General features: G+C 32.2%; 1 long non-coding RNA gene across 2 annotated transcripts in view; it reads left to right on the top strand.

The window, feature by feature from the left end:
* The window catches only part of LOC116570977, a 295,788-nt gene that overhangs the window by 159,953 nt on the left and 123,819 nt on the right, over positions 1-12,016 (top strand). For both annotated transcript variants that reach the window (XR_004277624.1, XR_004277623.1), the window contains exon 2: positions 3,772-3,829. This is a non-coding gene — a long non-coding RNA (uncharacterized LOC116570977). The remainder of the gene's footprint in view (positions 1-3,771; positions 3,830-12,016) is intronic.

Consider the following 12,016-nt stretch of genomic DNA (forward strand, 5'->3'; position numbering starts at 1 on the left):
GAAGGAGAGGAATGTTTTTAAAAGTAAAGAGAGCAATGCCTAAAATATAGTTGGAATGCCCAAAAAGAAAAAAAAAAAAGTTACCTACTATCATTATCACAAAAGCTCAGACTTCAGATATAGCTAAATTATTTTGAATGCAATTTCTGGTCCTTCCTGGATGCTTTACCTGGGGCTACCTTGCTAACTACCAATTTCTTCAGTAGTGAAATAGTGGGGATTATAGCAAAGTGCAAATAAGATTTGAATGTAAATATGTCATTTGAGTTTTATAAACAACTTTGCAAAGAATTCAGAAAAAATACAATTTATTTCTGATCTGAGAATTTAAAAAGAATTTGTCGTGGAAGTTGTCTTTGAGATGAGAAATGAATAGAATTTTGCCAAGCAGTGGGGGAAAGAAAGAATTCTGAACAGAGAAAAAAACATACAAGCAAAGACCTAGCAATTATAAAGTATAGGGCTCATTTAGAAGAATAGCAAGTTGTGATGTTTCCTGGAAATTAGGGTGTGAATAGTGGATAAGCCTGGGGCCCTATTTTAGAAGAAATCTTAAATGACAGGCTCAGGGATTTGGATTTTATATTGTGGACAGTAGAAAACCATGCATGATTGTTAGTAGGTGATTAAGCTGGTCAGACTGGGTTTTGTAGATGAATATAGCTGTGGTGAGTAGAAAGTATTGGAAGAGGGCATAGTGGGTGTCTCATTGGACATACGGTTTAAGGTTACAAACATTTTATTCATGAATCCTTGTTTTAGGGGAAAAAAGTGATTTGTAATACTTAGTACAGTTCATTGAGTCCAAGAGTGCATATCAAATACATAGTGTCATTTTTCTGTGTAGGCAAAGAGGGTCTTGAGTCCAGGCCTTTTCCTGATACTGTTATGAAATTTCCTTATTACCTGATGGAACCAGAATGCTAGAGATGCCTGTAGTCCCACATGCCTAACATGGTATAAAAGAAAAAATATATATATCATTCCTGTTTGAATAGGACAAAGACAACACCATGCTATTGTTTTACCGTATAGTTAGAGATGAGGTGACTATTTTTGAAGATGGTAGTGACGATGCTAATATTCCAAAAATGTTAATATTCTATAAATCTAACTTATCCCTTGCCCTGGAGTGGAATAAACCACTGATTTGAAAGGTAGTTTTTGTGCTACCGAACATTAGGAAATGCAAGGAAATTATTTACCTTCATATGAGCTCATTTGTTCATCTGTACAAAAAGAGTTAGGTTAATGACCTTATAATAGACTCTCAATAAAAAATGTATATGTATACATATATGTATATGTATATGTATACATACATATATGTATACACATATACATATATGTGTACATATATATGTATATGTATACACACACACATATATACATATATATACATATGTATACACACACACATATATATGTGTGCGTATAATGATATGATATCCATATATATATGAATTAAATATATATACATAAATATGTATACACATATATACTTAATTCAGTGTTTCTCAGTCCTAATCATGGAATCCTTCTAAAATATAAAATCTAGAAACATCACTGGCACTAGTTTACTACAAACATATTTTGTGAAATGTTGCTCTAGACATTTCTTAAGACCATAGATCATATGGTCTTATACCGATTTTATATCCTGGCTCTACTGCTTACCAGGTAATTGGCTTTGATCTCCTCAATCCATATGACATTCCATTTGTTCACTTGTACTGTGTTCATTACTATTACCCATTCTGTATGATTGTCTTAAAGATCAGACTTAATGTACCCAAAGCACTAGCCAGAGTATCTCATGTTCACACAGCTGCTATTACAAGCTGTAAATAAGGGCAGATAATCTTATCCTTATCCTTATCATTATTATATTTAGTCAAGTTTAAGTACATTCTTTTAACTGTAATACGGGAGATTCTAAAATTTGTTAGTTTTTATGTCTTTGTTGAGATATAATTCATATACCATAAAATACACGACTCAAATGGGTATAGTTCTATGGATTTTATTGTAGTCATAAATTTATGTAACCATCACCACAATCTAAGTTTTGAACACTTTCATTACTCCATTAGAAACCCTGTATCTATTAGTAGTCATGATCTATTTTCTCCCAAAGCCACCCCTTATCCTCGTCAACTACAAGTTTACTTTCTGTCTCTACACACTTGCCTATTCTAGATATTTCATTTAAATGGAATTATAAAATACATGATGTTCTATTATTAGTTTCTTTCGCTTAGGATCATGTTTTTAAGACTCACCTGTGTTGTTGTATGTATCAGTATTTTATTTATTTATTTATTTTTTGATAGATTTAGGTATATGATCCAGTTTGGGTTTACTTTTTTTTTTAATATTAAGTAAGATGGGTGTACAAGTTAATTCTTTTTCATGTAGATATCTAACTACCCCTGCAGTAATTGTTGAAAAGACTCATATTTCCTTATTAGATAGTCTTCACACCATTGTTGAAAATCAGTTGATGATAAATGTATTTATTTTTGGACTTTCAATTCTATTCCATTGATATCTATGTCTATCCTTAGTCCAACACCATGCTGTCTTGATAACTATACTTTTGTAGTAAGTTTCAAAATCAAGAAATTCTGAGTTCTCCAATTTTGCTATTTTTCAAGACTGTTTTTGGCTTTTCTGGTTTCCTGAATTTCCTGATGAATTTCAGTTTCAATTTCCAGATCCACTTGTTTATTTTAAAAAAAAAAATCCACCTGGAATTTTGAAAGGCTTTTTATTAAATCTGTAGATCAATTGGGAAGTGTTATTATCTTACACTATTGTTTTTTTTCTTGATCCATGAGCACAAGATGTCTATTTATTTTAACTTAAAAAAATTTAACAATGTTTTATAGTTTTCAGTGTATAAAGCCTTGCACATCTTTGATTAAATTTATCCATAGGTATTTTTGAATACTATCATACATGGAATTCTATTTTCAATTTCATTTTGGGTTGTCTGTTGTTAGTATATAGAAAAACATTTTGTAGTATGTAGAAATGCACAGTATATGGAAATACATATTTACCTAATATCCTGAAAAACTGCTGAATTTTTAATTGGTGTGTAGTTTTGTTTGTTTTTCTTGTTCATTTTATTGTTTTCTTTCTTTGTTTCTTTTCTTGTGATGTCTTTGTCTGGTTTGGGTTCCAGTGTAAGAGTGGTCTCATACAATGAGGTGGGGTGTTTGTTTCAAGAGTTTTCAAAGAATTAACATTCATCTCCTTTAAATGTTTGGTAGAATTCATTAGTGAAGCCATCTGGTCCTGAACTTTTTATAGGAAATATTTCAAATACTAATTCAATCTCTTTACTTATTATGGTCTGTCATATCATCTATTTAACCTTGAATCAACTTCCATCCTTTTTGTCTTTCTAGAATTTTTTTTTGTTTATGTTATCTGATAGTTGTTCATGGTTTTCTTATCATTGTTTTTTAATCTCTCTATGCCAGGTTATAAGAATCCTGTTCTCATTTTTTGTGTTAATAATTTGTATCTTCTCACTTCTTGGTCTGTCTAGTGAAAAAGTTGTCAAATTCGTTCATCTTTTAAAACAAGCAACTTTTGGGTTTGTTGTTTTTCTCTATTTTTTATTCTCTATTTTATTCATTTCCACTCTGTTCTTTGTTATTTCCTTCTGTTTGTTTTCAGTTAGTTTGCTTTTATTTTTCTGGTTTCTTAAATTGGAAGGTTAGGTTATTGATATGACATCTTTATTCTTTTTTAATACAGGAGGTGACATAGAAATATCCATCTAAACACTCCTTTAGCTGCCATCTCATCACTTTTGGTAAGTGTGTTTTTGGTTTTCATTCTTCTCAAGGTATTTCCTTATTTTCCTTATCATTTCTTTCTTGACCTACTTGCCCTATTGTTTATTTGGTAGTGGATGGCTTATTATCCACATACTTGTTAGTTTTCATAATTTTATCTGTTGTTGGTTTCAATTTAATATCTTGTCAAAATGTACATTTTATTATTTCAAATAATTAAGTTTATCAAGGTTGTTTTATGTCATTATATATGGTCTATATTCTGGATAATATTTTATATACACTTGAAAAGAATGTGTATCCTGCTCTTGTTGAGTAGTGTTCTATAGATGTCTACTGGCTCTAATTATAGTGTTTTCAGGTTTTTTATATCCTGCTGATCTCCTGCTGCTATCTGTAAATTGTCTATTTTTCCCTCAATTCTGTTTTTGCTTAATGTAATTTGGAGAGCTGTATGTATATATAATCCTTTTATCATTATTAATCTCTTCATCTATAGAAACATCTTTTGTTTTAAAGTTTATTTCGTCTGAATTAATATAGCCATTTCAGCTCTGTTTTGTTTAATTGTTTAGTTTATTTGGACTCCTATAAGAGAATCACACGAACTAAATAGCTTATAAACAACAGAAAATTTATTTCTTATGGTTTTGGAGGCAGGAAGTTTGAGATTCAGCATGTTCAACTGAGGGTTCCCTTTTGATTGCAGACTTACTGTATTGAGGAAGGGACTGGAGATCTCTCTGGAGCCCCTTTTACTGGTCACTAATCCCATTCATGAGGGTTCTACTCTCATGATTTATGCACCTCTCAAACACATCACCTATGAATACTATCATTGTGAAGGGTTAGGATTTCAACCTGAATTTTCAACATGAATGAGAGAAACAAACATTCAGACCATAACAGTTACTACTGCTATATATATAGGAAAGCAGAGTGTATATACTGTAGAGTGTGTGTGTAGATAGATAGATAGATAGATAGATATCTTTACAAAAATCTGTGTCTTTTCAGCTAAAGTTTATCTCTTGTGTAATTGTATCATGTTTGTTTATTTTTATTCCATTTTTCCAATTTCTATCTTTTGGAGTATTTAATCCACTTACATTTACTGTAATTATTATAATTATTGATATGGTAGCATTAGCATCACACATTTTGCTCTTTATTTTCTCTACATCCTATGTGGCTTTTGTTCATATATTCCTTGATTATTATGACCTTTAGTGTTAAATACACATTTTTTATGTGTTGTTTAAATGTGTATATTTCTTTTCTATATAAATGTATTTTTTCTTTTAGTTATTTTCTCAGGAATTGATATGTGGATTATAATTACCACCTGAACTTAAACAATCTAGTTCAAATCAATGGTGACTTAACTTCAATAGTATATAAAACTTTGACCCAATATGATTCTCTTCCCTCTGCCCTTTTTTGTACTATTATTTTCATGCAAATTATATCCTTACATATTATAAACCTATGAGCACAGTGTTATAATTATTGCTTTATGTAGTTGATTTTTTAAAAATAAAACAGTTACAAATGAAGGTATTTTTTTATTATCTTTTTTTGTATATTACCTGTATCTATATATTATCTATGTTGCTTTTTATATTTACCTGTTCATATAGTGTGAATTTGAGTTCCTGTGCAGTTTTCTTACATTAGAAATTACTGTAGACTGCTATTTCATGTAAGTCTATTAGAGACAAATTCTCTAAGTTTTTATTAATTTGGAAATTCTTCATTCCCTCTTTATTTTTTGAAGGATAGTTTTTCTGGATATAGAATAGTCGATGGACAGTTTTTTTATTTCAGCACTTTTTAAATGTTATTGCATCATCTCAGGCCTCCTTGGTTTCTGATGAAAAGTGAGTTAATCATAGTAAAAGTTTCTTGTACCTAATAAGGTATTCTTCTCTTGTTGCTCTCCAGATTTTCTCTTTGTCTTTGAATTTTGTCAACTTTACTGTAAAGTGTAAGTATAAATTTCTTTGAGTTTATCCTGCTTGGAGTTCATAGGGGTTTCTGAATTTGTAGATTCACATCTTTAGTTAAATTTAAGGTTTTGGTTATTATTAATTCAAATATTCTCTTGAATATTTTTTCTTTTTTTCTTTTTCTTTCTCTTTTCTTTCTGGGACTGCTATTATATGTATTGGTATGCTTGATGGCTTCACACAGGTCTCTGAAGCTCCACTCAGGTTTCCTCACTTCTTTCTACTCTCCCTCTCAGAACAGATAATCTCAATTGCTGTATTTTGAAGTTCATTGATTATTTCTTTTGACAGTTCAGTTATGTTGCTGAGCATCACTATTTTGCATTTTAGTTGTTACATTTTTTTTAAATCTAAGTTTCTTTTTGATATATTTTATAATTTATATCACTTTATTGATATTAGCTATGATAAAAATTGGGGTTATACATTACTTCCTAAAATATGATATCTTTTAGTTCTTTGAACATATTTATGGTAGCTGATTTAACCCTTAAACTACCACCTCCAAAATTAGAGATTTATAGAAATTTTCTATCAACTACTCAAATTTCTTTTATATGTGGCATACTTCTCTATTTTTTTCTTTTAGGTTTTGTATTTTATGTTGAAAACTAGACATTTTAGATAATATAATATAACAGCTTTGGCATTAGATCTCTCCTCACCCACCAGGAATTTTTGTGGTTGATTGTCTTTTATGTTGTTGTTTTTATTCATTGTGTTATGTATTGTTCTGTTGTTGCTGCTTATATGTTTAGTGATTTTTCTAGACGAATTCTAGAAATTCTAGATTTTATGTTTTTTGCAATGTAAAGTCACTGACATCTACTAGAATTTTTTTTAAGTTCTTACTTTAATTTTAAACCTGATTTCTATGGTCTGTGCAAGGTTAATAAAATTTCATCAGAGATTGCTTAGAAGGTTTTCTAAATCAGATTCTCAGAATCAGTCAGTGATTGGTTAGAAGATTTTCTTAAACGCTTTAACTTTGGGTCTTTAAATCTGTTAAAGGGATGTGTGTGAGAAGGCATGCCTTCAAATTTCAGACTGTTTATTACACAGCACAACTTCCACTTTCTCCTTACATAGCATCTCAATATCTACAATAGATGTGTGGGCCTTCTATTTGCTCTGGTCTTTCCTGGACATGTTCATAGACTTGTCCATGTGCACAGCTTTTTAGATCCCTAGGACTATGTGAGAGTTTTTCAGAGTTCCCAATGGTCATCTAGTTCACAAGTATTTCCTTTTAAAGTCCTGGCAAAGATTACAGCCTTACATACCAATAATATTGCAAGCAAATTTTTCATTGTTTTGGTAATATGCTCACAATATGAACTTTCCTTATCCTCTCCCTTTGCTGAACTCTGAGTCAAATCAAAGTCGTAACACTCCAGAATAGATCTTTTCGAAGGGTCTGCAGATTTGGACACAATTTTGACTGTGCTCTGGGGATGATACATTTAACAAAATTCAAAATGCTTTCAGTCCTCTCTGTTGGCTGAAAAACAGGTTTTTTTTTGACAATTACTGTGTAACTATGTTATAGTAAAAGGGGATTAAAACATCATAGATCTTGCTGTCTTACTAAGGTTCAGTAGTTTTTCTTTGATAAACAATTTCTACTTGTTCTGTGGCTTTAGCTAATTTCCAGAGTTATGAGTTACTGTTTTTTTTTACTTTTTTTTTTGCCAGTATATTCACTGTTTTTGTGGGAGAACTATGATTAAAGTCCTCACTCTGCCTTTCCTGAAGTCATCTGCCATGAAATGTTTTGAAGGCCTATTTTTAGGGGTGCCTGGCTTGCTCAGTTGGTTAAACATCTGCCTCTGGCTAAGGTCGTGATCTCGGGGTCCTGAGATTGAACCCCACATCAAGTTCCACATCGAGCCCTACATTGGGCACCCTGCTTAGCGGGGAGTCTGCTTCTCCCTTTCCTGCCCTTACCCCCACTCATGCTCTCTCTTTTGCTCTTAAAAAAGAAAGAGAGAGAGAGATAGGCAGGGAGGGAGGGAGGGAGGGAAGAAATCTTAAAAAGAGGTGTATTTTTATTTTCTTGGAAACTTTCACATTATTATTTTATCTTGTTATTTATAAGCATCAAACTCCACCCTATGTAGATTTCGTCTCATTTCTAGAACTGACAGCATGCTGGTGATACTAAAAACGCCATGTATATCTCCCCTTCCATGTGCTACCCTGACATGTGAATTCAACTGAAAATTATACCCAGACTAAACAATAATAGAACTGGGAATTGACTTAAGTTGTTGGACTACATTTGTATGCTTATTTTCATATCTTGAATATTATATGTTAGTAATTGCTCTTAAATATATTAAAGATTGCTATATTTGTGGAACATAACAAATAGCATGGAGGACATGGGGAGTTAGAGAGGAGAAGGGAGTTGGGGGAAATTGGAAGGGGAGGTGAACCATGAGAGACTATGGACTCTGAAAAACAATCTGAGGGTTTTGAAGGGGCGGGGGGTGGGAGGTCGGGGTACCAGGTGGTGGGTATTATAGAGGGCATAGATTGCAGTGAGCACTGGGTATGGTGCAAAAATAATGAATACTGTTATGCTGAAAATAAAAAATAAATTAAAGAAAGATTGCTATAATATCATTTAAAAGAAAGAAAAAATGATTCTCCTACTTTTAAATTTGATTCCCAAATTTACCTTGTCTCACTAGCCAAATTACAATGATACGTGGAAGGGAAAAAAAAAAAAAAATGAGATGCATGCTAAGTAGATGTGTTGATGTTTTATCTTGGGGTCCTGTACAATACAGAATATTTCATGCTAATTAGGACTGATCCTCTGAAAGCAGGATGTTGGGTAACCCTGAGGGGCTTTCATTGTTACAGCAGCCATGTGCAGGTTACACTGGTCAAATGATAATTTTCCTTTCAGCCAACACAAAATGATGTAGGGGGTTGGGGAACACTCCATTTCTCCACTGATGCTGAATGGTGCTTATCTAATGGTCTCTTACATATGCAGATTAGTATGTGATTAAGAAGAAAGAGGTTGGTTTTGAATGGTAGAACCCATCTTCATTTTTTTTGATGACCCAAGAGTGTATTAACTCATTATTAATATATCTGTAACTATGGAACAAGTTTGAAATACGCTTATTGATAGCGGTTTGTACCTTGATAATGTGTTTTCTTCCTATTTGAGTCTAGGAAATCATTGTGCTGATTAGTTCATTTTTGGAAAATACTTAAAACATAAAGATTGAGATCAAGTGCTAAGTGTTTTATAATATATACTGGGTCACACTCTCCTAACATAAAATTAGAAGATATTCAAAAATGTTTGGTTTATCATGTTTAATAACATAAAATTAATAAATTTTATGATATCAAATGTCCATAAAAATAATTCAGTTATTATCACAATAAAATTTCATATGCTACTAGGTACATATAATGAGAAAAGAAAACCTAGAAAGAAATGGTAGCATATACTTATAAAATCTCATAGATAATAGATGTCACAAATTGCTAAAACAAAAAAATAAGTTTCAGTAATTAATAGAATTCATTATAAAATTTGAATTTAGTTTGTTGACTTGACCAAGAAATTGTCTATATAAAGTAATTCATTTATGTAAACTATAAATTCATTTCAATTAATCTTTTTTTTAATCTGTCTAATGGTTTGATAATCTTCCTGCTCTTGTACTTAATCAGATCAGGCATCTGGTCTTCTTGAAGGAAATGGTCCTTTTATATTAAGGTTTACAGTCTCTTGGCTGTATGCCTTCAAGAGGGTGTACAGGCACCATAAAGTTTCTTCTGTGACCTCTGTCGAAATCCGTTTTGTGAATGGATTGATTTTAGCCACCAATTACACCTTCTAGTAATCATTTCATATAAAAGTTATGTGGTTTTAATTTCTCTTTTATTTCAGTAAATCCTAGAAGTATATTACTTAAATCCTGTTTTTATACTCCTCTAAAAAAACACACGTTCCTCTTCTGTAAGCTTATCAGGATCTATAGTTTCCAAGGGTGTTTTATACTTATTCCCCTATGATTTGCTTCTGCATTAATTCAATTTAGTAAATTACTCTGTGGTAACAAACAGTCCTAAATTTTAGTGACTTAAAACTACAGATAATATTTCCTTCCTTATGTTACATGTCCACTGTTGGTGGGCAAAAGGATCTGTTCATTATAATAATCGAAAGATCTAGGATGACAAATCAGAGACTATCTTGAATGCTGCTGATCAGAGTATTAAATGGAAGAAGAGGGTTCTAGAATGTCTCAAAGAGGGAAACAAATCCTTAGCCAAAATAAACACACCATTCACTCACAAGTCCTTGTTTAGGACCAGTCACTTGGGTTCAATTGCTCATGGGTATTGGGAATGGTGAAAAAGTAGAATATTATGATATACCCCGAAAATAAAGAACTTGAAATATTCAGGGGTGGGGAGAGAAGCGTATCAGTGTATATCAGAATCTCTCTTCACAATTGTAATACAGGCAAGCACAAGTTTGGAGAAAAACTAGATCATGTAGGGGAAAACACAGATCACTCAGGACATTTAATTTTTTAATTGGTAAAGATTTTTTTTTTTAAGATTTTATTTATGTATTTGACAGAGATCACAAGTAGGCAGAGAGGCAGGCAGAGAGAGAGAGAGGAGGAAGAGAGGAGGAAGCAGGCTCCCTGCTGAGCAGAGATCCCAAAGTGGGGCTCGATCCCAGGACCCTGGGATCATGACCTGAGCCGAAGGCAGAGGCTTTAACCCACTGAGCCACCCAGGTGCCCCGGTAAAGATTTTTAATTTAGTAAATTACTTGTAAATCTCTATGTTCTTACTAGGTACTTGTGAATATTCTCTACTCTTAGGTAAGATTATTACATTTAATCAGAAGCTGTTTGAACTGTGTGCAATATAGCCTTCGATTTTCAGGTGAAAATATGCCAGGGAGTGCTGTTTTTAATTAGAATAAGAGTATCAACACAATTTACCTCATAGAAATATACCTCCTTAATGAAATATGAACTATGGGCTGGAGAATAATATATATAAGCAAACCAGGGTAAAGAGGAAAAAAATGGATTTTCTGTTTTCCTGGGAAAGTTTGAGAGATTGAAAGGAATTTGGTTGTCTGATAAAATGAGGGCACTCTCAGAAAATGAAAGGTTATTCCATCTTGCTGAGGCAAGAGGAAAAAAAGAGAGAGAGATGGTTCACTTTCTTTATCACTATAATTCAAACAGCGAAGTTGTCGTGTAAAGCTTATTATTATTACATTATTATGGGCCAAGAATTTTATTCTCATTAGGTTTCTAAAATGGTATATCATGAATTTGATATGATAGGATCATTAAGACTTAAAATACATGATCATACTGAAGAAAGAACAGGTTATGGACAGTGTCAACATGAATTCCCTCTTCTCCCTCACTTCAACTACCCTATCCAAAGCCTTCTAGAGGAAAAATATTATATGTAGTCAGTATCAGGATATATGTACATATAATATATGAAATATATAACTCATAAATTTCCAAATTATAGCATACCTAATCATCCTGGAGATAGAGTTTTGTTAGTATGTACAACATGAAGCTTTTTATATAGAAATTGAAGAAATAGCGAATGAGAGAAGAAAAAAAAAAGTTGAGTGTTTTCATGTCAACCTGTCCCTGCAATCACTAACCATAATGGAGAATCATGTTTCTAATTATTTTGATAAATCTACTTTACCTTTATAACCATAGCAACATTATCTTCCCATAACAGGGAAGAATTTCCATTTTCATGCCTGTAAGGGTAAGGATGACAAAGTGGTGAGAAAGGAGAGTTTTGCTTAGCTTTGATCTTGACAGAGCTAAGCAGAATCTATTGGAAAGAGTGTAAATAAAGCTATGCTCTCATCACTGCTGATCTGGGAATTAAAAGGGCAACACTTGTTGCTCCCTCTTTCTGGAGAATGTGGAGATAAAGACTGTGACTCTGACTTCAAGGAATTCAGAAACTATTGAATGAGACACACAAGTGAATACACCCTCATGACTCAATGTTACTATCACAATATTATGATTGTTTTCTTAATAATATGATGCCTGATGTAGTTAGAAAATATTCCAAACATTAAAATATTGTTCTAGAATTCTAAATTCTAGAATTCTAAAATTCTAATACCATGATTTTCTAAGGAGAAAA

Source organism: Mustela erminea, chromosome 12, assembly GCF_009829155.1.
Source record: "Mustela erminea isolate mMusErm1 chromosome 12, mMusErm1.Pri, whole genome shotgun sequence".
NCBI classification, from domain to species: domain Eukaryota; kingdom Metazoa; phylum Chordata; class Mammalia; order Carnivora; family Mustelidae; genus Mustela; species Mustela erminea.